This window comes from Pristis pectinata, chromosome 20 (assembly GCF_009764475.1).
Source record: "Pristis pectinata isolate sPriPec2 chromosome 20, sPriPec2.1.pri, whole genome shotgun sequence".
Classification (NCBI taxonomy): domain Eukaryota; kingdom Metazoa; phylum Chordata; class Chondrichthyes; order Rhinopristiformes; family Pristidae; genus Pristis; species Pristis pectinata.
In genome coordinates this window covers 6,188,035-6,214,886 of record NC_067424.1, presented here as the reverse complement: position 1 = coordinate 6,214,886, position 26,852 = coordinate 6,188,035, and the positions used below count along the sequence as shown (strand labels likewise).

At 43.6% G+C, this 26,852-nt stretch overlaps 1 protein-coding gene across 1 annotated transcript in view; it reads right to left on the bottom strand.

The window, feature by feature from the left end:
- Nucleotides 1-11,057: 11,057 nt before the first annotated feature.
- LOC127580809 (ras-related protein Rab-7b-like) overlaps nt 11,058-26,852 on the bottom strand; it is a 68,565-nt gene continuing 52,770 nt past the window's right edge. Inside the window, exons 7-8 of the transcript XR_007957879.1 lie at nt 23,659-23,757; nt 11,058-11,366 (exon numbers count right to left, since the gene is read on the bottom strand). The gene's annotated coding sequence lies outside the window, so the exon portion shown is untranslated. The remainder of the gene's footprint in view (nt 11,367-23,658; nt 23,758-26,852) is intronic.

The window sequence follows — 26,852 nt, the reverse complement described above, 5'->3', positions numbered from 1 at the left end:
GACTGTGAAATAACAACTTCTGACTATTCTGGAAGGAACCCACCAAAGACAAACGGATTTTGTGTTTTTGTTTGACAATCACAGCCTTTTTTTTATCCCATTGTTTTGTTGTGTGAAACTATATTGGATCAGAAGGGTGCAACCATTTAAAGCTGCTTATTATCTGCTACAATTGAGTTGCAGTGACCCTTCTTTGAGACTTGATCGCAGCAAAAATACGAGTCTCTAAACAAAGTTTGAGCTGGTTTAGAACAAACATGTTCAGAAATCAGATCAGCAGGAACCATAAAGGTAGCTGCTGAAACACAAACAAACAGAGGCAAAGGGAAGTGGACAAGGTTTAAACACGTGGCAAAATAGAGTCATAGATAGATAGAGCTCTAAAAAAGGCCCTTCAGCCCATCGAATCTTCACCTATTTATACTAGTCCCACATAAATCCCTCTTTTTATTCTCCCCACATTCTCATTAACTCCCCCCAGATTCTACCACTCACTGAGGGCAATTTATCTACCAACTCACATGTCTTTGGGATGTGGGAGGAAACTGGAGCACCCAGGGGAAACCCTCGCGGTCACAGGGAGAACGTGCAAACTGCACCCAGTCAGCAGAGAGACCAGGATCAAATCCTGGTCTCTGGCAGCGGCTCTACGAGCTGCACTGTCCATTATAAGAACGGTAAACGTGTATTATAAAGAATATTTGTTCCTCATGTCTCTTTAATAACACAACAAAGTGCTTTACAGTGTGCTCACTGTAATAGGAAGCACAGTCTACTGTCTGTGTGCAGCAGACTCCCACAAACCATGATGCGATAATGACCAGATAGTGGGGGAATCCTCATTTACAACTGCTGCATAAGTGATGTGCTCCTTCTTCCATTATTAGAATATTTTGGAATTCAGTTCCACGGCATTGTAATATTGTGTTATATTACATCATTACGAGGCAGCAACAAAACAGCATGGTGAACTCAGATTCATAGAGCAGCAATGTGCGTATTTAATCACTAATGCAGGACCACCAGTGATAACTTTACAGATGCACCATTGAAAGCATCCTATCCAGATGCATCACAGCTTGGTATGGCAACTGTTCTGTCCAAGACGGGAAGAAGTTGAAGAGAGTTGCAGACACAGCCCAGTCCATCACGAAAACCAGCCTCCCCTCCACTGACTCCCATCTACACTTCCCGCTGCCTCGGGAAAGCAGCCGACATAATCAAGGATCCTTCCCACCCCGGTCACTCTCTCTTCTCCCTCCTCCCATCAGGCAGAGGGTACAAAAGCCTGAGAGCACGTACAACCAGACTCAAGGACAGCTTCTATCCCAGAGTTGTTAGACTCTTGAACGGACCTCTAATCTGCTAAATTCTTGAACTCCTGATCTCCTCATCTACCTCCCTTGCACTCTACTTGTCTACCTGCACTGCACTATCTCTGTAACTGTAACACTATATTCTGCATTCCATTTTACTTTTTACTACCTTGATGTACTAACGTATGGCATGATGTGTCTGGATGGCACGTAAAACAAAAGCTTTTCACTGTATCTCGGTACGTGTGACAATAATAAACCAATACCAATACCATTTCTTCAACACAGTGTCATGGGAATTTCTTTACATTCACCAGATAGAAGAGGTTGGGCCTGGGTTTAGCGTCTCACCCACTGGGAAGGGCACAGTGACACAGCTAATAGAGCTGCTGCCTCACAGCGCCAGCGACCTCTGGTCCTGTCCGTGTGGAGTTCTCAAGTTTGCCCTGGGCGCTCCAGTTTCTTCCCACGTCCCAAAGACGTGGGGGTTGTTGGGTTAATTGGCCACTGTAAAGTGAACCCAGTGTGCAGGTGAGTGGCAGAATCTGGGGGGAGAGGGAATTGCTGAGGATGTGGGGAGAATAAAATATGGGATTAATGCTGGATTGGTGTAAATGGATAGTTGATGGTCAGCATGGACTCGATGGGCTAAAGGGCCTGCTTCCATGCTGTAAGACTCTGGGGCTATCACTCATAAGATAATACCTATGGCAGTGCCACACCAGCCTGGTGTTTCATGCTTAGGTGACTGGAGGAGAAGCTTGAATGTGGAGTGTCCTGGCACAGAGCCAAGGACATACACACTCTGCTGGAATAAGATGGAGAAAAAGGACTTGGGGAGAAAAGATGGTGGAAGATCATAGATCATATTTTGTTGTTCGATCCGCATGTAACAAAAATGGAACAAGTGCAAGATAAATCCAGCTGTTTCTTCGAGTTGATTGCTTCCAAAGATCATGCACAATTGGCCTGCTGTGGACTCAACCTTGTTTATTGAATCTCCTGAGGGGAGTGAATAACCACAGGTAAAATTTCCAAGATAAAGCTCTGTGAAAATAATCCCTGACACCCTCAGGTAGTATAGCAAGACTCGAAGATATTAGGCTAAAATTACAATCGCCATTATTCAATCCTTGCCAATCACATTCCTCTAGTGACACTTTCTTGGTCCTGAAAGCAGAGAATCCATTGTGCTGCAGAGATTATTTGAATAACTGTGTCACCTACATAACCTTCAACCTGTTTCTTAGATACTTATCAAGCAAGTCTTTTTGGGAGATGGGAGAGGTGATGTGGGTTGTTAATCAAGAGCTTATTACCTCCTGATGGAAATGCAGTTCACATATATTCTCTGTGGGAAGGTATCAAGCATAATTTCTAGCTTTGCCTCATGTGATACTGCAAGTATGACTTAAGTAGCTTCAATAAAATATTATCCTTCTCTTTCTGCATCTGAAAGAGTGGGATCGTTTGCTGCCTTAATCTTCTTTTCTGCGGAAGCAAATTCCACAAGTCTTCTTCCCAGCTGAAGTGCTCCGACCCCTGGCATCGAACGTGACTCTCTCTTCAGGCTTGTTGTCACCTATCAAGTCCATTCGTAAGAGTCCAGATTTGAACACAATACCCCAAGTGTTATCGTGCTGAGAAGCTAAACAAGATTAAAGTAACCTGCTACTGCTTGTAGTGGCAAGTTACAACTGATCTTGATGAACCACATGCAACAATAACCAGGATGTACCACTCATCCCATGGAGCATTCTGGGGCCTGGCCTATTTAATCCAGGTGTTCTTCAGATCTTGAGGGACAACAGGATACACTAGGAGTAGACCACCTGGCCCCTTGTATCTGCTCCGCCATTCCATAAGGTCATGACTAACCTGATCATAACCTGGCTCGCTCATAGAAGACAGAGGGTGGTGGTAGATGGAACGTATTCTGCATGGAGGTCGGTGACCAGTGGTGTTCTGCAGGGATCTGTTCTGGCACACCTGCTCTTTGTGATTTTTATAAATGACTTGGATGAGGATGTGGAAGGGAGGGTTAGTAAGTTTGCTGATGACACGAAGGTTGGTGGTGTTGTGGATAGTGTAGAAGGTTGCTGTAGATTTCAACAGGACATTGATAGGATGCAGACCTGGGCTGAGAAGTGACAGATGGAGTTCAACCCAGAAAAATGTGAAGTGACACACTTTGGAAGATCGAATTTGAAGGCAGAATACAAGGTTAATGGTAGGATTCTTAGCAGTGTGGAGGAACAGAGGGATCTTGGGGTCCACGTCAATAGATCCCTCAAGGTTGCCGTGCAGGTCAATAGGGTGGTTAAGAAGGCGTATGGTGTGTTTTCCTTCATTAGTCGGGGTATTGAGTTCAAGAACCGCGAGGTGATGTTGCAGCTCTAGAGAACTCTGGTAAGACCACACTTGGAGTATTGTGTTCAGTTCTGGTTGCTTCATTATAGGAAGGATGTGGAAGCTTTAGAGAGGGTGCAGAGGAGATTTACCAGGATGCTGCCTGGATTGGAGAGTATGTCTTATGAAGATAGGTTGAGCGAGCTAGGGCTTTTCTCTTTGGAGAGAAGGAGGATGAGAGGTGACTTGTTAGAGTGGACAGATGATCGAGTGGACAGTCAGAGACTTTTTCCCAGGGCAACAATGGCTAACACGAGGGGGCATAATTTTAAGGTGATTGGAGGAAGATATAAGGGATGTCAGAGGTAAGTTTTTTACACAGTGGTGGGTGCGTGGAACGTACTGCCTGCAGAGGCTGTGGGGGCAGATACATCAGGGCCATTTAAGAGACTCTCAGATAGCCACATGAATGATAGAAAAATGGAGGGCTATGTGGGAGTGAAGGGTTAGATAGATATTAGAGCAGGATAAAATGTCGGCACAACATTGTGGGGCCTGTACTGCTGTAATGTTCTAACCTCCACATTCCCGGTCTACCTGTCGTAGTCCTTCACTCGTTGTTTATCAAGGACCTATCTACCTCTGCCTTAAAAATATTGGAAAAGTCTGCTATTGCCACCCCCCCCCTCCCCTTTGAGAAATAAAGTTCCAAGGACCCACCACCCGCTGAGAGAAAAGGTTTTGCCTCATCATTATTGGAAGTGGGTGACCACTTATTTTTGAACAGTGACCTCTAGTTCTACATTCTTCAACAATAGGAAACTTCCTCTCTGTATCCAGTCTGTCAAAACCCCTTGGGATCTTTAGATTTTTAGATTTTGGGGATCAGGAGTTAATTGTAGCAGAAGACTTCTCTTCAGCCAATGCTCAGGAAACTTGAGCTGCCATCCAGATCCTGTTGAATCTGGAGACACAAGAGACTGCAGACGCTGGAATCTGGAGCAGCAAACAATCTGCTGGAGGAACTCAGCGGGCTGAGCCACATTTGTGGGGGGGGAAGGAATTGTCGATGTTTCGGGTTGAATCCCTACATCGCAAGAGTGATCTCATATCTTTGGGCACTGCAAGGGAGCCCACCAACCTAAACTTTAGAGCCCCTGGAGTACTGGTGGGCGTGGATAGGCGACGACTGTCCCTGTCCCTCCCACCCCGACTCTTGGCTCTGCTTGTCATCTCCATCCCAACCAGCAAACCCCTCTGGCATTTGAATAACAACAATTAAGATTCCTGCAGTCAGAACTAGGCTGATAATGCCAGGTCTCTGTAGCCAACGGCACCTTGTTATTTCTCACTGTCCCACAACAAAAGCATTCCCGTTTGCGGGAAGTGGTCTTGATCCTGTAAAACAGCCAGTCAGCACTCACTTTGTTATCCTCTCACCTCGAGTAAGGCTCACACCCTGTCACCACATCCATGTTATTATCTCATCACACCTGCCCATCTATAATCACCATGTCTCCTGATCAAGGTAGATGAATCCTAATTACTGTTATTGGGGAACAATTTCCTTAAGAGTTTCTTATCATTGTCAAGCAGATCCTTGTGTAAATTCCATGTGATGGTCTTTAACTTCCAGTTTACAGTTAAAACCAGTTTGTCTCGCACCAGAGAAAGCTTCCCTCTTGTACAGTCATAGAGGTAGATAGTCATAGAGGTATACAGCATGGAAACAGACCTTTCAGCTCAACTCATCCACACCGACCAAGATTCCCATCTAAGCTAGTCCCATTTGCCCAGGTTTGGCCCATATCCCTCTCAACCTTTCCTATCCATGTACCTGTCCAAGTATCTTTCAAATGTTGTTATTGGACCTGCCTCAAACACTTCCTCCAGCAGCTCGCTCCATATACGCACCTCCCTCTGTGTGAAGAAGTTGCCCCTTGGGTCCCTTTTAAATCTTTCTCCTCTCACCTTAAACTTATGCCCTCTAGTTTTTGACTCCCGTTCCCTGGAAAAAAGACTGCGTGCATTCACACTATCTGTGCCCCCATGATTTTATATGTCACTATAAATCGATTCCCTCCACTGACTACTGAAGTCAATTGTATTACTCATTCTCTCCTCTGCCCTAAGAGAACCAGGCGCAATCCAGAAGTCAATACCTTGCACGGTTCACTTTTAACCTTGTACATCATAACCTTGCTTCCAATCCACATTGTACAACCTTGACTAGCTGGATTGATGGATTGTATTTCCATGGTCTCAGTAGAATCGGAGGAAGTGTTCCAAGGGATATTTGATTCACGACATCGAAATTTATGCTTGCTAATCCCATAAACTTTAATCCCATTCTTAATATGATGTTCGTCCAGTTCATTTTCAAATACTAATCACCACGGATTTAAATGTGTTTCAGTGGTCTGCATGAAACATATCCATTACTCTCCAGGAAAAAAAGACTCTTAATCTTATTTGAGGCTCACTGTTTGTAGGCAAGGCAGTCGCTGTATAAAATAGATGGCTTTTTTGTATCTGTAACAACTGATGTATGTAAAACTAGAGATGGTGGGAGAAATTATAGAATCAACTCTGCAGTGAAGCAAGTTTGTTTTAACCTTGGACCAATCCTTCTTGCTGGTAGGAATACAATTGTAATGCGGCTATGCAAAACATAGAATGATAACAAGTAACTGAAAGACCATTAGACCATAAGCTACAGGAACAGAATTAGGCCATTCGACCCATGGAGTCTGCTCCGCCATTCGATCAGGGCTGATGTTTTTCAAGCCCATTCTCCAGCCTTCTCCCCGTAACCCTTAACCCCCTTACCAATCAAGAACCTATCAACCTCTGCCTTAAATGCACCCAGTTACTTATCCTCCACAGCCATCTGAGGCACTGAATTCCACAGATTCACCACCCTCTGTCTGAAGAAATTTCTCCTTATCTCAGTTTTGAAGGGACGTCCCTTTATTCTGAGGCTGTGAAAGCCTTATCTGGAGTGGGAACTGAAAGTAAGGAAAGAGATTATGAAGATCATTTAGAAGGGCACAGTATTTATTTTTGATTAATAATCAGTTTGTCTCTGATTCATCACAACATTTAGCAATCCTTGGACTCAATAGCCATAAACAGATCTTGATAGAGTTGATTGTTGTTATTTTATATATATATGTACCTTACCTTGCACTGGGTGATGACAACAAATATTTATAAAGTAACTTGCACAGAACAAATTGTCCCAAGCCAACGGAGTCGGAGTTGGACAGCAGGCAAAATGAAGGAGAGTGGTTAGTGAAGATAGTCATAGAGAAAGTTCAAGGGATGAGTTACAGGATTTTGTTGAGAGAGGACAGTGTAAGCAACCTGGAAGGTGGCGAGTAAGCCAAAGAGGTTTGAGAGAAGGATTGCAGTCGTAAGCAGCCGATAGCCCTGCCTCCAATTCCAAGGAGGTTTGGGGTGGCAAAATCTGCTGAGGGGTATTGGTGGTGAGGGCTAGACTGCAAATGGTAGAGTGGAAGCATGGGCAACAGAACATTCCAGAAGTAAATCAGAGTAGGATCATGGATTGTCAAAGTCGACCCACGCTTCTGTAAATAATCAGACAACAGCAGAACCAAAGAACTTACGATAAATGCTTTATTAACTTTCGCTAGCGGGAGTGGGAAAATAAAGAGACAGAGTAAACCATGTAACTCTAACTCTATACCAAGACCCACTCAAAGAAGGCTCGGCTACAGTGTATTTTTATACCCTTTTTTGTGGGAACGCTAGGTGAGAAACTACTCTTACACAGGCAATTGTTTACACAAAGTTTCAAACATAACAAGATATGGGTAAAAACACTTAAGAACGTAACAAGATATAGGTAAAAAAAGCCCTTGCATTCCCAGCTATCTTTCACAGGATGGTTTGAAGATGATGGTGGGGATTTGGAAGATGAGTCACCAAAATCCAGGTTGTATAGGATTATAGATTCATCGAGGAATAGATACACAGCCGGTATCTTTTTCCAAGTCTAATACTAGAGTGTATGCATTTATGGTGAGGGGGGAAAATTCAAAGGAGATGTGCGGGGCAAGTTTTTTATACAGAGAATGGTGGGTGCCTGGAATGCACTGCCAGGAATGGGGGTGGAGGCAGATACAATAGAGGTTCTTAGATAGACACATGAATATGCAGAGAATGGGGGGGTGGGGCGATACCTTGTTATTCCTTCTTTTTGCACTATTTGTTTAGTTTTGTAATTTATAGTGATTTTATGTCCTTGCACTGTATGGCTGCTGCAAAACAACAAATTTCACGTCATCCAAGTCAGTGATAATAAATCTCATTCTGATTCTGGATGTGGACCATGTGCAGACAGGAGGGATTAGTGTAATTTGGCATCATGAGTTTAATTAGTTCAGCACAACATTGTGGGCTGAAGGGCCTGTTCCAGTGCTGTACTGTTCTGTGTTCCATGTTCAAAATCACCAAGTAATCAGCCATAAGTGTAGTTCAACACCCAAAATCCTGAGTCAGCATTCCAGTGGTTACACTTGTGTAAGCAAACACCTCATTATACTTGAGGGAGGTTAGAAACCATTTTACCATTGTAAATTGTTTTCTATGTTTGTTTCCTGGTTATGTCTGTAGTGTGTGTGTGGTGGCCAAGAACGATGACTATTCTAGCTCTGCTAACTTAGCTATGGCTTCAAATAACATCAGCATTTTTATTAGGATGGATAGGTCACCGGGGCCGTATGGGATACATCCAAGGTTATTACGGGAAGTGAGGGAAGAGATTGCCGTACCCTTGGCGATGATCTTTGAGTCCTCACTGACCACAGGAGTAGTGCCAGATGATTGGAGGGTGGAAAATGTTGTTCCTTTGTTTAGGAAAGGGAGTAGGGATAACCCTGGGAATTATAGGCCAGTGAGTCTTACTTGGGTGGTGGGCAAATTACTGGAGAAGATTCTTAGAGACAGGATTTATGGGCATTTGGAGAAGCATAGGCTGATTCAGGACAATCAGCATAGCTTTATGAGGGGCAGGTCATGCCTCATGAGCCTGACTGAATTCTTTGAGGATGTGACAAAGCACATTGATGAAGGCAGAGCAGTGGATGTGGTGTACACGGATTTTAATAAAGAGTTTGATAAGGTTCCTCATGGAAGGCTCATTCAGAAAGTCAGGAGGCATGCGATCCAGGGAAACCTGGCTGCCTGGATTCAGAATTGGCGAGGGTGGTGGTAGATGGAGTGTATTCTGCCTGGAGGTTGGTGACCAGTGGTGTTCACAGGGATCTGTTCTGGGACCCCTGCTCTTTGCGATTTTTATAAATGACTTGGATGAGGATGTGGAAGGGAGGGTTAGTAAGTTTGCAGATGATACAAAGGTTGGTGGTGTTGTGGATAGTGTCGAAGGTTGCTGTAGATTACAACGGGACATTGATAGGATGCAGAGCTGGGCTGAGAAGTGGCAGATGGAGTTCAGCCTGGAAAAGTGTGAAGTGATACACTTTGGAAGATCGAATTTGAAGGCAGAATACAAGGTTAATGGTGGGACTGTTAGCAGTGTGGAGGAACAGGGGGATCTTGGGGTTCACTTCCATAGATCCCTCAAGTTTGCCACACAGGTAAATAGGGTTGTTAAGAAGGTGTATGGTGTGTTGGCCTTCATTTGTCAGGGTACTGAGTTCAAGAGCTGCAAGGTAATGTTGCAGCTCTATAGAACTCTGGTTAGACCACACTTGGAGTATTATGTTCAGTTCTGGTCACCTCATTATAGGAAAGATGTGGAAGCTTTAGAGAGGGTGCAGAGGAGATTTACCAGAACACTGCCTGGATTGGAGAGCATGTCTTATGAGGATAGGTTGAGTGAGCTCGGGCTTTTCTCTTTGGAGAGAAGGAGGATGAGAGGTGACTTGATAGAGGTGTACAAGATGATAAGAGGCACAGATTGAGTAGACAGTCAGAGACTTTTTCCCAGGGCAACAATGGCTAACACAAGGCATAATTTTAATGTGATTGGAGGAAGATGTAAGGGGGATGTTAGAGGTAAGTTTTTTACACAGAGAGTGGTGGGTGCGTGGAACGCACTGCCTGCAGAGGTTGTGGGAGCAGATACATTGGGGCCATTTAAGAGACTCTTAGACAGCCACATGAATGATAGAGAAATGGGAGGGAAGGGTTAACATTTGGGAGTGAAGGGTTAGATAGATATTAGAGCAGGATAAAATGTCGGAACAACATTGTGGGCCGAACGGCCTGTATTGTGCTGCAATGTTCTATGTTTTATGTTCTATCCATGCAATTTCTTTGGTGTAGTTGAACAATCCAACATGTGCTGTTATTTAGGCCCAAACCTCTTGTTACGTATTCCAGATGTATTTATAAATTTGTCAAGATATGATTGACAAACCTTTCTAAATCTTAAAACTAGTTTTTCCTTTCCCCCAAAATAAACAATCCATTTATAAATCTGATGTTTTCTTTGTCAGCTGGGATGATGTTAAGTTGGCATTGTCTATTCCCTATTACGCTCCTCGGGACATAGAACATAGAACAGCACAACACAGGAACAGGCCCTTCGGTCCACAATGTCTGTGCTGACCATGATGCAAAGTTAAACTGCACATCTGCCTGCATATCTCTCAATTCCCTACAGCTGCAATTGCACATATTGTATGTTTACTGATGTGCTGGATAAGACTCTCACTATGTATGGAAGAACAGAGTTCTGTTCATGGTGCAACACACTGCAACCAGTCATTGAAATACAATGAAATTGGGTGCAATGCCTGTTTAATTTCTGCCTCTCTTTTATCAATAGTAAAGGCAATGAATATAATCTTGAGCAAATATTGTAAAAGAGAATTCCACTTGTTCAACCTGGTGCTTGTTAAAGTCACCCTTAGTAAAGAAGAGCTTTGCGTGAATCTTGCTGCCATTCACTGGTAATCAAAGAAGTTCTTAAGTAAATATTAGGTAAAAGTTCAAAAGGGCCAGTACTTTTTGGGGGAAAAAATGGACATCTTTAATGGTTCCCCATTTATGGTGTTACAGCTAGGTCCTGCACTGATCCTAAATGGAGTGGCAGATACCAGGGCCTTGATTACTGCAACTCTGTTATGGGGAGGAAAGGAGAGGGTGTCGGACAAAACCCACACACAATCAGCTGAAAATCTCACCAAAGCCATGCACCAGCTTTGTTGTCAGGCAATGACTTTGTTTCTGACATTCAAAAGCACAGAATCAGAATCAGGTTTATCATCACTGACATAGGACATGAAATATGTTGTTCTGTGGCAGCAGTACAGTGCAAGACATAAAAATTACTATACGTTGCAAAAATAAATAAATAGTGCAAAAGAGGAATAACAAGGGTGTTCATGGGTTCATGGACCGTTCAGGAATCTGATGGCGGAGGGGAAGAGGCTGTTCCTGAATTGTTGAGTGTGGGTCTTCAGGCTCCTGTATCTCCTCCCTGATGGTAGTAACGAGAAGAGGGCATGTCCCTAGTGGTGAAAGTCCTTAGTGACGGATGCTGCCTTCTTGAGGCACCGCCTCTTGAAGATGTCCTCGATGGCGGGGAGGGTTGTGCCCGTGATGGAGCTGACTGAGTCTACAACCCTCTGCAGCCTTTTTCGATCCTGTGCTTTGGAGCCTCCATACCAGGTGGTGATGCAACCAGTCAGAATGCTCGCCACTATACATCTGTAGAAATGTAGCACGGAGAAACTATTAAAGAGAAGCATTGAGAAAAGTAAAAATATTTACATTTTAAAGCACATTAACTAAGAGCACTGAGAAGGGTTTTTTAAACAAGTGCAGTTGTGATATGTAAACTCAAGTAATTTGTAAAAAGGAATTTTATCTGATGTTTACCCTTCTCCACCACAGCCCTTCCTCTCCATGCTCTGCTCCTGTGGCAGATTTAGCTTGGAGCAGGTACTGTGGGCAGAGTCCCCAGTGTGAGTGCTGGGAATTCAACATGTCGGAGCTGGGTCCTTGAAACCACAGGAAGACTTCAGGTGGCAAACGTAAGACTTCTAGGGTGAGGAAGGGGAGTTGGATGTAAATGCAAACATCTCCTTGCAACCTCTGGCCCATCGCACCACTCTCTTAATTGACCCAAAATGAGATGGCTCTGGTTCTGTCCATTGGAATAAAATGTTAATATTTCCAAATGTCTGCTTGTTCCACATTGCCCTCATGTGAATTCAACTTTCTCGGTAAAAAGAGATAATTTCTGGACATTAAGTAGTCCTTAGAGTCATAGAGTAATACATCAGGGAAACAGGCCCTTCGGCCCAACTTGTCCATGCCGACCATGGTGTCCACCAAGCTAGTCCCATAGCCCATAGCTGTCTAAACATTTCCCATCCATGTACCTGTGCAATGTCTTTTAAATGTTGTTATCATACCTGCTTCTATCATTTCCTCTGGCAGCTTGTTCCATATACCCGCCACCCTCTGTGTGAGAAAGTTGCCCCTCAGGTTCCTATTAAATCTTTCTCCCCTCACCATAAACCTATGCCCTCTAGTTCTTGATTCCCCAACCCTGGGAAAAAGATTGTGTGCATTCACCCTATCTGTACTTCTCATGATTTCATACATGTCTCTAAGATCACCCCTCAATCTCCTATGCTCCAAGGAATAAAAACCTAGCCTGTCCAACCTCTCCATGTAACTCAAACCCTTGAGTCCTGGCCTTGTAAATCTTCTCTGCACCCTTTCCAGTTTAATGACGTCTTTCCTATAACAGAGTGACCAAAACTGTACACAATACTGCAAGTGCGGTTCCACCAACGTCTTGTACAATTGTAATATAACGTCCTAACTCCTACACTCAATGCCCTGACCACACTCAACAAGCCTGAAGACCCACACTCAATGATTCAGGAACAGCTTCTTCCCCTCCGCCATCAGATTTCTGAACGGTCCATGAACCCATGAACACTACCTCATTATTCCTTTTTTTGTACTATTTATTTTTGTAATTTATAGTAATTTTTATGTCTTTGCACTGTACTGCTGCCGCAAAACAACAAATTTCATGTCATATAAGTCAGTGATACTAATTCTGATTCTGATTCTGATGAAGACCAACGTGCCAAATGCCTTCTTCACCACCCTGTCTACCTGTGACCTCCTTAAATCATTGAAGCCACAGATTGATTGTTTCACATTTAAGTATCTGTTTAGATAAAGGGTGATGTTATAAAAGGGTGTGCTGACCGTAAAACTATGTTGAGCTAAACTAATTTAAAATTTGGGATTATCAAGTAACGTGAGATGCCCACAAGTGTTATAAATTAGAGATACTATATGCTCATTGTTATTCATTTTCCAACGGCTGACGTGATCATTCTATTCAAACTGCATTAACTGTTTCCAAGGCAGATAATCATGGCCATTCCTGGCAATTTAAAACAACTAATTTACATGTTAGCAAGAGCCTGAAAAATCTTCCACTGTTCAAACTATTGTTGGCTTGCTTCTGTAAAACTCTTTGTATTATTGATTTACCACCAAGAAAGAAAGCCGATGGTTCTGATCTCCCAGACCACGTTTGTATCACCTGTGAAGGATTTTTGGCAGGGAATTTTGCATGTAAGGAATTTGTCTTTCTCTTCCGATTCTTTCCTATTCCCTTCAGGCGAACTGCTCTCTATCATCCCTGCTCTCTCCTGGGATTGGAAGCTAGAAACCTGTCTGTAAATAGTCTGTTAATAATCTCTTTAGTTCTTAAGAAATCTTAATTGGAAAGATCAGCAAAGTAATCCCTACTAGACAGGAAACAACTCATTTAAAAAGACAGGACATGTAATTATGTACTGGGCTTCAAAGCACGAGATTTTATATTGTTCTTTTGTGTGACCATTCACTTGTGTCTGCTCTCCCTGATAAGAAAACACACCGACTTCCAATTCAGTATCAAAGAGTTAAATGAAAGTAACCCTATCAGTACAAGAATGTAAAAAAATATAAAATATGATCATTGTAAATTATCTTTGGTGATGACACACTGGTACTGTTTTACAAGAGAGTTACTGGCTTATAAGAGAATTATACTGGTGTACAAGAGAATTGAGATATTGCAGTGATATCCAGAAGCTGGGACCATTGATCAGAATCAGGTTTATTATCACTGACTTAGATGACGTGAAATTTGTTGTTTTGCGGCAGCAGTACGGTGTAAGACATAACATTACTATATAATTACAGAATTAAATAAATAGTGCTAAAAAAAGGACTAACGAGGTAGTGTGTATGGATCCAGAGACGTGAGTTCAAATCTCACCTTTGTAACTGAGGAATTTTAACTTCAATTCATTAAATAAAGCTGGAATAAGAAGTTAGTCTCATTAATGGTGAAACTGCCAAATTGTTGTAAGGACTCATTTGGTTGAATTAAACCCTTCAGGGAAGGGAATCTGCCAACCTCGCCTGGCCTGCCCAATAAGTGACTCCAGGCACATCAGTCTTAACTGACTTCCGAAATGTTTCATCCATCCTCTTAATTTAGGGACAATTAGGAGAGTAAAGTTGTGCTTTCCAGCAATGTCCAAATCCCATGATTGAATGAATAAATAAAGGAATCATCAGCTATGGACCGTTTGCTCTGATTTCATTTATTTGTAGTCTCTCTCCATTTAGGTAATAATCCACCTTTTGATTCCTTTTACCAAAGTACAAGACCTTACACTTTCCCACTTTCAACTCCATTGGCCAAGTTTTTGTCCAGTCATTCAATCTATCTTATCCTGTAGCAGGGTCACAATATGCTCAGATAAGAGGGAGCCAGGGGGTATGAGTAAGCTGGTTGAGTCAGTGTATGTATGGCATACACATTCTGCAGTTTATCAATAGAGCCATTGACTATAAAAGCAGGGAAGTCATGCTGACCCTTCAAAAAACATTGGTCTGGCCCCAGCTGGGGTATTGTGTTCAATTCTGGTTGCCTAATTAGAGGAAGGATATGAAGATGTTACAGAGGATCCAGTGGGTTGAGGGACTAAAAGGAGAAAGAGGCTGGGACCGTTTTTTTCAAAGAGGGGTATAGATAGGATGAATGCACACAGGCTTTTTCCCCTAAGGTTGGGTGAGACCAGAACTAATGTTTTGGGTGACAGGTGAAGTATATGGAGGGGAACCTGAGGGGTAACTTCTTCACTCAGAGGGTGGTGCGAGTGTGGAACGAGCTGCCAGCAGAAATAGTGGTGGGCGCAGGTTCAATTATAACACAAGAGAAGTTTGGATAGGTACATGGATGGGAGGGCTTTGGAGGGATATGGTCCGGCTGCTGGTAGATGGGACTCAGCAGAAGATTGGGTTGGCATCGTCTAAGTGGGCTGAAGGGCCTGTTTCTATGCTGCAGTGCTATTATGACTATGACTCAAAAAATAGAGAAGGCTGAGTGGAGATTTGATAGTACATAAAATGATGAGGGAATGGACAGAGTGGGTGAGAGAGAATGTTCCCAATGGTGGAGAGGTCAAGGACTAGGTATGGGTAAAAGAATTATGGAAGTCACAAGGACGAACTTGTTTTAGTAGTGTGTGGAATCTGGAACACACACTCTGCAGAAGTGGTAGCAGCCAATGAGGCCTTCAGGAGGGAATTAGATGAATAAGTAATTGAAATATTGAAATGTCTAATACCAGAGGGCGTGCATTTAAGGTGAGAGGGGGTAAGTTCAAAGGAGATGTGCGGGGCAAGTTTTTTTACACAGAGTGGCGGGTGCCTGGAATGCACTGCCAGGGGTGGTGGTGGAGGCAGATATGATAGAGGCGCTTACGAGGCTCTTAGACAGGCACATGGATGTGTAGAGAATGGAGGGATGTGGACATTGTGTAGGCAGAAGGGATTAGTCTAGTTGGGCATGTGATTACTAATTTAATTAGTTCAGAACAACATCGTGGGCTGAAAGGCCTGTTCTTGTGCTGTACTGTTCCATGCTCTAATGAAGAAAAATTTGCAAGGCCACGGAAAAAGGGTCAGATGGTGGAACTAGTGAGTTGATCTGGAAGAGAACTGTTATGGATACAATGGGCTGGATGGTTTATGCTGTAACCATTCACTAGTTCTGTGATTGTATGAAATTGTGGATGCTCAGGTTCTGACTGACGGAAGGTCTTTTTCCAATGGTGTGGTAAATGTAGATCGGAAAAGGTGACTTTAAATTAATTTTTGGCACAGGAATGTTGCTAAGAATCCCATAAGTAATAATCTGGTCTCTCAGTGATGCTTCTGCCCATCTTTCAGGCCCTGGCTTCCTGCTGAGGTCAGGTCAGCTCCATCAGGAAGCTTTGTTTGGGGCAAATGGTGGGTTAATTTATCTTCATTTCGGGGCTTTTAAGAGGGGCTTGGATGGGCACATAAATGAGAGGGAAATGGAGGGATTAGCTATGTCGGCACGACATTGTGGGCCGAGGGGCCTGTTCTGTGCCGTACTGTTCTATGTTCTATGTTCTATGTTCTGTGTAAATGGGGTCTAAGTCTTAAAGTGGCTCCTTCTTTTGTGCCAAGGTAGGCAGCCAATGCCAAATAACAAAAGGAAGTTTAAAATCCAGCCCCTTGTTTCTACTGTCTCTGTGGAGACAATTTATCCAACTTAGTCTTTTCTTTGTGCCTTCAATACATTGTCCCTGTAATCAACCGTAATCTCAACATTTGTGCTTAGTGAAGGCACTCTTTATAAGGCGTTGGACAGACCACATGTGGAGTATTGTGTGCAGATTTGGTCCCCATATCTAAGGAAGGATATGCTGGCATTGGAGAGGGCCCAGAGGAGGTTTACGAGAATGATCCCGGGATGAAAGGGTTAACGTATGAGGAGCATTTGATGGCTCTGGGCCTGTACTCACTGGAGTTTAGAAGAATGAGGGGGGATCTCATGAAACCTCCTGAATATTGTAGGGCCTGGATAGAGTGGACATGGAGAGGATGTTTCGAGAAGTGGGAGAGTCTAGGACCAGAGGGCACAGCCTCAGAATAGAAGGACATCCCTTTAGAACAGAGATGAGGATGAATTTCTTTAGCAAGAGGGCGGTGAATCTGGAATTCATTGCCACAGACGGCTGTGGAGGCCAAGTCATTGGGTGTATTTAACGTGGACCTTGATAGGTTCTTGCTTAGTAAGGGTGTCAAAGGTTACAGGGAGAAGGCAGGAGAATGGGATTGAGAGGGAAAAATAAATCAGCCATGATTGAATAGTGGAGCAGACTTGATGGGCCAAATGGCCTAATTCTGCTCCTATGTCTTATAGTCTTATGGTCACTCTGAGCGCACATGTGACCATGACTTCTTTCATGTTTGAGCTATCCAATGTAAATATTCCTTCAATGAATTATGTCTCACCTTGTAGAATGAAAAATAAACAAGTGTTAAGATTGAAGTGACGATTCTGTTACACTCGTAAACACTGAGCCTATCTATTATGATAAATATCATTACCACATTGGGAGCTTAGAATCTGCATTCATTCTGGAAACAAAATTGGCCAAAGATCTCAGGATAGAACTGTGGATATGAATCACACATGGGAAAGGGTTGGTATTTGTATTGGTATTGGTTTATTATTGTCACTTTTACCGAGGTACGGTGAAAAGATTGTCTTACAAACCGATCATACAGGTCAATTCATTACACAGTGCAGTTACATTGAGTTAGTACAGAATGCATTGAAGGTAGTACAGGTAAAAACAGTAACAGTACAGAGTAAATTGTCACAGCTACAGAGAAAGTGCAGTGCAATAAGGTGCAAGGTCACAACAAGGCAGATCGTGAGGTCACAGTCCATCTCATTGTATAAGGGAATTGTTCAATAGTTTTATCACAGTGGGTAGAAGCTGTCCTTAAGTCTGGTGGTACGTGCCCTCAGGCTCCTGTATCTTCTACTCAATGGAAGAGGAGAGAAGAGAGAATGTCCCGGCTGGGTGGGGTCTTTAATTATGCTGGCTGCTACACCAAGACAACAAGAGGTAAAGACAGAGTTTAAGGAGGAGAGGCTGGTGCCTGTGATGCGCTGGGCTGTGTCCACAACTCTCTGCAGCTTCCTGCGGTCCTGGGCAGAGCAGTTGCCATACCAAGCCATGATACATCCAGATAGGATGCTTTCTATGGTGCATCTGTAAAAGTTGGTGAGAGTCAAAGGGGACAAACCAAAATTCTTTAGCCTCCTGAGGAAGTAGAGGCGCTGGTGAGCTTTCTTGGCCATGGCATCTACGTGATTTGACCAGGACAGGCTGTTGGTGATATTTACTCCCAGGAATTTGAAGCTCTCGACTCTCTCGACCTCAGCACCATTGATGTAGACAGGTGCATGTACACCGCCCCATTTCCTGAAGTCAATGACCAGCTCTTTTGTTTTGTTGACATTGAGGGCAAGGTTTTTGTCATGACACCATTCCACTAAGCTCTCTATCTCCTTCCTGTACTCTGACTCATTGCTGTTTGAGATACGGCCTACAACGGTGGTATCATCTGCAAACTTGTAGATGGAGTTAGAGCAGAATCTGGCCGCACAGAAGTAGAGCAGAGCAAAGTAGAGGGTTATGGGACGTCAAATGTAAGAGGAAAGTATTGATGGCAGAACTGGCATTGATGTACAGAAGGATCTTGGGGTCCAAGTCCATAGCTCCCTAAAAGTAGCCACGCAAGTAGATAAGGTGGTGGAGAAGGCATATGGCATGCTTGCCTTCATTGGTCAGGGCACTGGGCAAAAAAATAAGGAGGTCATGTTGCAAATATATAAAACTTTGGTTAGGCTGCACTTGGAGTATTGTGTGCAATTCTGGTCGCCCCATTACAGGAAGGATGTGGAGGCTTTGGAGAGGGTGCAGAAGAGGTTTACCAGGATGCTGCCTGGATTAGAGGGTATGAGCTAGAAAGAGAGGTTGGACAAACTTGGGTTGTTTTCTCTGGAGCATAGGAGGCTGAGGGGAGATCTGATTGACTTTTATAAAATTATGAGAGGCACAGATAGGATAGACAGAAGATTTTTCCCAGGGTAGAGATGTCAAATACTAGATGACACACACTTAAAATGAGAAGGGGAAAGTTTAAAGGAGATGTGCGGGGCAAGATTTTTACACAGAGAGTGGTGGGTGCCTGGAACGGGCTGCCAGGGGCGGTGGTGGAAGCAGATACGATAGTGGTGTTTAAGAGGCTGTTAGAGGGACACTGAAGGAAATGGAGGGATATGGACCATGTGCAGGCAGAAGGGCTTTAGTTTAATTTGGCATCATGTCTGGCACAGACATTGTGGGCCGAAGGGTCTGTTCCTGTGCTGTACTGTTCTATGTCTTGTATTCTATAACTCGATAACCAGACTAACCAAGGAAGGAGAGGTACAAACTCTGGAAAAGTTCGATCGCACTTTTTGAACAGATGTGGTGATACAAAACTACTGTTTTGTTTCAATCACCTTTGGATCAACTGAGTGTTGTACGAAGATCATAAACCGCATTTTTCCCTTCAAAACCTTCAAATCACTGCTTTTGTTGATCTTCAAGCTCTCTCGGATTACCTGAGCCTTTCATTTGCCAACAGTTTTAAGAGGTTTCTTTCATATTATGTGTTTCCCTTGGAGATCTCTCAGTTATGGTTTGGATTTTGTAATGAAGTGCTTACAAAATCATCATTGTTGAATTGAATAGCAGCTTTCTTCAAGTATAATGGGGCCAACATCTTCAAAATCGTTTCCTTCAGTGCAAAGTGCAGATCACCCCTGTCATTATTTCTCTCAGTATCAAGTTGGGAAATTTCAACAATTTTATTTCCGTGAATGCAAACCTGAATCATTTCTGCTCTTCAACTACTGTCCAGGAAAAAAATTGCCTCGACAAATATCTTGTTGTGAAGAGTTTTGAGAGATTGTGGGAGTGGCAAGTCATTGAACAATATGCCACGTAGCATCTGTCTATTTCTATTACTGTACCTGGGTCTCAAGAACTTTAGGGATGGAGATTATTCGAGTGGAAAGCTGCCAAGGACATGGTTTTAGAGGATTATTAATCAGGAGCAAAGGTTGGAATTTTAATCCTTCACCTTTTCTGCTGACAAAACATTTCTAATTGCAATAAACAACAAGATTTCTTGTCTACAAAACAGATGATGAAAAGAAATGACAAACACAAAGGAGGAAGCAAATAAGCAGGGGCCATGCAGGGTGTGGCTGTTTGGAACTGCATAGTTAAGAATAAGCAAATCAAACAGTACTCCTCGCTATTTATTTTGCAATTGTGTCTGTGCTATTCTTATCCGTTTGTGGAAAATGCAACATAGATTCCATGACTTTTTTGGCCTTTATTTCAAGGGAGATGGAGAACAAATGTAAGGAAGTCTTGCTACAAGACTTCTGGTGAAGAAGGTATTTGGCACACTGGTCTTTGTCAGTTAGAGCATTGAGTATAGGAGTTGGAAAGTTATGTTGCAGTTATATAAGACATTGTCTTATATATTGTCTACGGTTTTGGTCACCCTGTTATAGGAAAGAAGTTATTAAACTAGAAAGAGTGCAGAAAAGATTTATCAGGATGTTGCCTGGACTCAGGGGCCTGAGTTACAAGGATAGGTTGCGTAGACTACCACTTTAATCCCTGAACGGAGGAGATTGAGGGGTGACCTTATAGATGTATATAAGATCATACTGGGCAGAGGCAGGGTGAAAGCGCATAGTCTTTTTCCCAGTGATGATGTGCATAGGTTTAAAATCAGAAGCGAGAGATTTAAAAGGGACATCAGGGGCAGCTTCTTCACACAAAGGGTGGTGCGTATTTGAAATGAGCTGCCAGAAATAGTGGTTGAGGCGGGCACATTAGCAACGTTTGAAAGCCATCTAGATAAGTACATGGATAGGAGAGGTTTAGAGGGCTATAGGCCAAACGCAGCCAGATGGGACTAGCTCTCTGGGCAACACAGTCGGCATGGATGAGCTGGACTGAAGGGTCTGTTTCCGTGCTGTATGACTCGATGATTCTATAAGTTCTGGTGACACTACATGTGGAGAATTGAAAGATGGAATCTCCAGCAGTGTAGCATTCCCTCAATGAAACACTAAAGCATTAGCCTCGGTTTTTATGCTCAAATCTTTTAAATTCTTCTGGACTTTAGATAGTGAGAAGAATCTTAATTGAAGTATGTAAGATTATGAGGGGTTTTGACAGGGTGGATGTGAAGAGGATGTTTCTTCCTGTGGCAAGAATGTGTTTCAAAGTAAGGGGCTCCTATATAAGTTGGAATTAAGCATTCTTTTTCTTGCTCTGAGGTTGCTGAGTTTATGGAAGTCTCTTCCTCAAAGGGAGTGAAAGCAGAGTCTTTGAACCTTTGTAAGGTAGACGTACACTAATTCTTGATGAAGAAAGGAGTGAAAGATTATCAGGGGTAGATGGGAATGGAGAGCTGAGGTCACAATCAGATTTGTCATGGTTGTGCAGGATCGAGGGACTGAGTGGTTTATTATTGTGACATGTACCGAGGTACAGTGAAAAACTTTGTTTGCATGCCATCCATACAGATCATTTCATCACATCAGTGCATTGAGGTAGTACAAGGGAAAACAATAACAGAATGTAGAATAAAGTGTTAAAGTTACAGAGAAAGTGCAGTGCAGGCAGAAAATAAGGTGCAAGGTCATAATGAGGTAGATTATGAGGTCAAGAGTCCATTTTATCATACTAGGGGAGCATCCAATAACCTTATAACAGCAGGATAGAAGCTGTCCTTGAGCCTGGTGGTACGTGCTTTCAGGCTTTTGTATCTTCTGCCGATTGGGGAAGGGGAGGGGAAAAGAGACAATCACATACAAAATGCTGGAGGAACTCAGCAGGTCAGGCAGCATCTATGGAGAGAAACAGTCAACATTTCAGGTCAAGACCCTTCATGTGGGCAGAAGCCAAAATCAAAAGGGAAGGGGAGGGGGAGAAGCACAGGCTGGCAGGTGATAGGTGATAGAGCGGGAAGGTTGGTGGGTGGGGAAGGTAGGTAGGTGGGTGGGAAGGGGGGGGTATGATAGGGAATGATGCAAGAAGCTGAGAGCTGATAGGTGGAAGAGGCAAAGGGCTGAAGAAGAAGGAATCCGGTAGGAGTGGACAGTAGACCATGGAATAAAGGGAAGGAGATGGGAAACCAGAGGGAAGTAGTGGACAGGTCATGAGGGTGGTGGGGGGGGGGGAGAGAAGGGGTGAGGGGGCCACAGGAATGAGGGAAAACATGAGGGAGAAGAAAGAATGCCCAGGGCGGGTGGAGTCTTTGATTATGTTGGCTGCTTTACCAAGGCAGTGAGAAGTGTGGACAGAGTCCATGGAGGGGACACTGGTTCCTGTGATGTGCTGGTCTACTCCAGCTCCTGGTCTGTATGCTTGTATCGGTCTCTGGAGAGCTTCAGCTAAAATGTGGGTAGAAGAGTCATGAACTGGGATGGATCTTTGTTCACTGAGGAAGGCCAGACAAAACTTCATTGCAATAAGGGCTGTTCACAGAGTCACAGGGTCATACAGCACAGAAACAGGCCCTGCAGCCCAACCGGTCCATGCTGACCAAGATGTCCATCTAAGCTAGTCTCATTTACTGCGGTTGGCCCATATCCCTCTAAACTTTTCCTCTCTACATACTTTTCTAAATGTCTCTTAAATAATGCAGCTTTATCTGTGTCTACTTCTTCTGGTTGCCTGTTCCACACACCCACCACCCTTTTAAATCTTTCCCTCTCTACATACTTTTCTAAATGTCTCTTAAATAATGCAGCTTTATCTGTGTCTACTTCTTCTGGTTGCCTGTTCCACACACCCACCACCCTTTTAAATCTTTCCCCTCTCACCTTAAACCTATGACCTCTAGTTTTAGACTCCCCTAGCCTGGGAAAGAGACTGCGACCATTCACCCCTCATGATTTTATAAACCTCTATAAAGTCACCCCTCCGACAGGGGAATAAAAGCCTCAGCCCATCCAGTCTCTCCTTATAACTCAAGCCCTCCAGTCCTGGTGACATCCTTGTGAAACGCTTCTGCACCCTTCCAGCTTATTGCATCCTCCCTACCGCTGGGCAACCAGAATGACACACTACTCCAAGTGTGGCCTCACCAATGTCTTGTACAGATTAACATGACATCCCAACTCTTGTACTCAGTGACCTGACCAATGAAGGCAAGCGTAACAAATGCCTTCTTCAGCACCCTGTCTACCTGTGTCTCCACTTTCGGGAACTACTGTATGTACTGATTCCCCAAGGTCTCTCTGTTCTACAACACTCTGCAGTCTTGCCTATCATTTACAGTGCTAGTCTTGCCCAGGTTTGACTTCCCAAAATGCAGCACTTTGCACTTATCCGAGTTAAATTCCATCTGCCATTTCTTGGCCCATCTTCCCAGTCTTGTAATCTTAGACAACGTTCTTAACTGCCCACTATACCACTAAATTTGGTGTCATCCGCAAACTTTCCAACCATGCCAACTATACCCAGCACTGATTCTTGTGGCACACCACGGCTCATACACCTCCAATCTGAAGAGCAACCCTGCACCACCACCCTCTGACTCCTACCACCAAGCCAGTTTTGTTATCCAATTGGCTGGCTCACCCTGGATCCATTTTGGACCAGCATATTTTCAAAACTCTATTTATACAGCACGGTAACGGGTCCTTCCTGCCCAGCGAGTCCGCGCCGCCCATTTAAACCCACGTTAACCTACCCGTACATCTTTAGAATGTGGGAGGAAACCAGAGCACCCGGAGGAAACCCACGCAGACACGGGGAGAACGTACAAACTCTTTACAGACAGTGATGGGATTTGAACCCCAATTGCTGGTGCAGTAATAACGTCGTGCTAACCTCTACGCTACCGTGCCGCCCTTGTGGGACCTTGTCAAAGGCCTTGGTAAAGTCCACATAGACAACGTCTACTGCCCTGCCCTTATCACTTTCTTGTCACATCTCTAAGGAGCTTGACCAAGTTCGTGAGACATGATTTCCCATGCCGACTGTCCCTAATCAGTCCTTACCTTTCCAAATGCAGGTCTCTCAGCATCCACTCCAGTAACGTATTTACCACTGATGTTAGGCTCAATGGCCTGTAGTTCCCTGGTGTGTTATTATCGTGGCTGTAAATATTTAATAAAATGTAGTTAAAGAGTGAAGTTTAGCAATCTGTGCATATCTGGAGCTGTGATAATAAAAATGCATCGTAAACTTTCACCAGTCATGTGATCACACTGTTACAACAATATGGTGAATGCACTGCATTCTGCCACAACATCACCAACAGCCTGCCCTGGTCCAACCACGTGGACGCCATGGCCAAGAAACCTCACCAGCGCCTCTACTTCTTCAGGAGGCAAAAGAAATTCAGCATGTCCCCTTTGACACTCACCAACTTTTATCAATGCACCATGGAAAGCATCCTATCTGGATGCATCATGGCTTGGTACGGCAACTGCTCTGCCCAGCACTGCAAGAAACTGCAGAGAGTTGCAGACCCAGCCCAGCGCATCACAGATACCAACCTCCCCTCAATGGACTCTGTGTATACCTCTCGCTGCTTTGGTGAAGCAGCCAACATAATCAAAGACCCCACCCACCCGGGTCATTCTCTCTTCTCTCCTCTCCCATCAGGCAGAAGATACAGGAGTCCGAGGGCACATACCACCAGGCTCAAGGACAGCTTCTATCCCACTGTGATAAGACTATTGAATGGTTCTTTTATACCATGAGACTCTTGACCTCATAATCTACCTTACCTTGCACTTTATTGTCTACCTGCAGTGCACTTCCCTGTAGCTGTGACACTTTACCCTATACTGTTATTGTTTTTACCTGTACTACCTCAGTGCACTCTGTACTAACTCAATCTATCTGCACTGTGTAATGAATTGATCTGTACGAACTGTATGCAAGACAAGTTTTTCACTGTACCTTGGTACAAGTGACAATAATAAACCAATACCAATACTTACATTTGGTAAATTGGTTTCATTATTGTCACATGTACCGAGGTACAGTGAAAAACTTTGTTTTGCATGTAATCCATACAGATCATTTCATCGCATCAGTGCATTGAGGTTGTACAAGAGAAGAGCAATCACACAATAAAGTGTTACAGTTACAGAGAAAGTGCAGTGCAGGCAGATAATAAGGTGCAAGGCCATAACAAGGTAGATGGTGAGGTCAAGAGTCCACCTTATAGTAACAGAGGTTCGTTAATAGTCTTATAACCTTGGTATAAAAGCTGTCCTTGAGCATGGTGGTATGTGCTTTCAGGTTTTTGTATTAACCTGTGTTGCCTCTCTTCATTGCACTGAAATAATACTCCACAGGTCATGCAGCATCAGTGGAGAAAGAAACCGAGTTAGTGTTTCAGCGGGTTTAGAATGAGGGACCATAGTTCCAGAAGAAAGCTCTCCCATTCAAGGTAGTGATGAGGGGGACCTCTTCCCTCAGACAGTGGTGAATCTTTGGATCTCTCCACCACAGAGTCTGTAGAGGCAGAGTCACTGAATACATTCAAGAGAAGCAGACAGATTTTTGGACTATTTGGAAGTCAAGGCCTATCGAGCTCAGGCAAGAAAGAGAAGGCTAATGTTTTGGAGGTCACCATTGACAGAAGTTCAACTGGACTGACAAAATAAATACCATGGTTTCAGAAACAGCCCAAATGTTGGGATTCTGTGGCAAGACCAAATCTTTCCACCATCTCCAACACATAAGTTACGTAAGAGTGCAGCTTCAATAACATTCAAAAAGCTCGGTTACATCCAGGACAAAACAACGCATTAATTGCACCCCAGTCACCACCCCAAATATTCTAAATGTTTTTTTGATTTCCAGCATCTTCAATTCTATGTTCCATTTCTAAGTTTAATTTCTCATCCAATTCGCATTCCAATCTCTCTGGCATTAGCCTCATATATTGCTCCAACAATCCCCAACAAAAGCTCCTCATCTTGCATCTCACCGACTTAATACTGAATTCATCAATTCTATGTAACACTCTTTTTCTGCTCTCTCTCCATGCTGTGGTTGTACACCTCTGTTTCCATTTATTTATTTGTCTGTTTATTGGTTTATTATTGTCACATGTACTGATACAGTGAAAAACTTGTCTTGGATACTATTCGTACAGGTCAATTCATTACACAGTGCATTGAGGCAGCACAGGGTAAAACAATAACAGAACGCAGGATAAAATGTTACAGTTACAGAGAAAGTGCAGTGCAGGCAGACAATAAGGTGCAAGGTCATGATGAGGTAGATTGTGAGGTCAAGAGTCCATCTTATCGTACTAAGGGACAGTTCAATAGTCTTATAACAGCAGGATAGAAGCTGTCCTTGAGCCTGGTGGTACGTGCTTTCAGGCTTTTGTATATTCTGCCTGATGGGAGAGGGGAGAAGAAAGAATGTTCAAGGTGGATGGGGTCTTTGATTATGCTGGCTGCTTTACCGAGGCAGCGAGAAGTATAGACAGAGTCCATGGAGGGAAGGCTTGTTTCCGTGATGTTCTGGGCTGTGTCTACAACTCTCTACAGTTTCTTGCGGTCCTAGACAAAGCAATTGCCATACCAAGCCATGGTGCATCCAGATAGGATGCCATCTATGGGACATTGATAAAAATTGGTAAGTGTCAAAGAGGACATGCCAAATTTCTTTAGCCTCCTCAGGAAGTAGAGGTGCTGGATTTGTTATTTTTTGTTTGTTCTATGCCCATTTTTTTAAGGTAATTGTTACCTTGATAATTTTGTCACTGATATTTCCTTTATTCCCTCCGCACCTCCCCACACCTGCAATTTAAAACACTCTTTTCCAGTTCAAATCGAGGGTCATTGGCTTGAAATATCAAATCTGTTTCTCTCTCCACAGATGCCACCTGACTTACTGGATACCTACTGCATTTTCGATTTTTCTTTTGTTTTATAGGCACATATAGAGTTGGACAAACTTGGGTTGTTTTCTCTGGAGCATCAGAGGCTGAGGGGAGACCTGATAGAAGCTTATAAAATTATGAGATGCATAGATAGAATCTTTTCCCCAGGGCAGAAATGTCAAATACCAGATGACATGCATTTAAAGTGGGAGGGGAGGAGTTCAAGGGAGATGTGCGGAGCAAGTATTTTACACAGAGAGTGGTGGGTGCCTGGAACGGGCTGCCAGGGGGAGTGGTGGAGGCAGATACAATAGTGGTGCTTGAGAGGCTTTTGGATGC